Source organism: Anneissia japonica, unplaced genomic scaffold (genome assembly GCF_011630105.1).
Source record: "Anneissia japonica isolate Jap-2015-1 unplaced genomic scaffold, ASM1163010v1 scaffold287961_len116307_cov110, whole genome shotgun sequence".
NCBI classification, from domain to species: Eukaryota; Metazoa; Echinodermata; class Crinoidea; order Comatulida; family Comatulidae; genus Anneissia; species Anneissia japonica.
In genome coordinates, this window is record NW_022691994.1 from 54,351 (window position 1) to 55,694 (window position 1,344).

The 1,344-nt window shown below is 24.8% G+C and overlaps 1 protein-coding gene across 1 annotated transcript in view; it reads right to left on the minus strand.

Annotated features, from left to right (window-relative positions):
• LOC117100152 (fibrillin-2-like) overlaps positions 1-1,344 on the minus strand; it is a 28,015-nt gene that overhangs the window by 20,948 nt on the left and 5,723 nt on the right. The window lies entirely within an intron of this gene.

A 1,344-nucleotide genomic window follows, 5' to 3' on the forward strand; every position in this document is an offset into this window, starting at 1 on the left:
ACAGCATTTCTATAGAAAGTAACACTGTTATAATTTCTTTTCTATAGAAAACTATTATTTTCTATAGAAATTCACAATACTTCTATAGGAAAGAACAGCATTTCTATAGAAAGTGATGCTGTTATAATTTCTTTTCTATAGAAAACTATTATTTTCTATAGAAATTCACAATACTTCTATAGGAAAGAACAGCATTTCTATAGAAAGTAATGCTGTTATAATTTCTTTTCTATAGAAAACTATTATTTTCTATAGAAATTAACAATACTTTAGAATTTCTATAGAATTTATTGCAAATATATAATTTTTTCTATAGAAAACTATATAAATCTCTATGGAAAATAACAGCATTTCTATAGAAAATAACACCGATATAATATATTTTCTATGGAAAACTGTATTATTCTCTTTAGAAATGTACAGAATTTCTTTGTAAATAATGCTGATATATTATATTTTTCTATAGGAAAAAAAAACAGCATTTTCATAGAAATTCACAGCACTTCTCTAGAAAATAACGCTGTTATAATTTTTTTTTTACAGAAAACTGTATCGTTTCATCAATAAAAAATTGTTTTCACGAATCAAAAAAGTGTAAAAATAAAAAATCATAGGCCTACAAGATGATTGTAATGTACAAATGTGTTTTGGTAGTTCATGGCATTGCAGGAAACATGAAATGTTTGAACCCACTGTACAGAAATCCCAACAAAATGTATTCATTCTCAAGATCTTTATTTAACACACATTAAACATATATATCACAGTTCAAACAACCAAACTAAAATGCTTGCATTGTATCATTTAAATAGTAGGAAAAAAAACTGGATTCAATATCTTAAAAGAATAAACTGCATTGAATTTTACTAGCATTATGAAGTCACACGATGTAGCACTAGTGGTATTGTGCAAACATATAAAGATTTATAAAAATCATTTTATATAATAGCTGTATTTACAGTAAATTGCAGGCCTATATAAAATATTATAAATATATTAAATAACATCAAAGTACTGTGACAAGCGATATTGATAAGGGTAGATGAAAGAAAAAGTTTTACATATTTTTATATACTATTACAGTACAGTACAGTATTAAATTTAACTTTACACACATTTAATAGATGTGAAAGACTCAAAAAAGAAATTTCAAAACATAAGGTGGATAACCCTGCATTGTATGGACGGTTCATAATTATCAACAAATGTATAAATAGTATGCTAAGGGGGAAAAGGCCTAATACTAAATACAAAATTAAATGAAAAGAATTTACAAAAGCTTAAAATATTGATTGAAATCGGTTTTCTAAATTTAATAACATGCCAATATGGATATATTTAAAC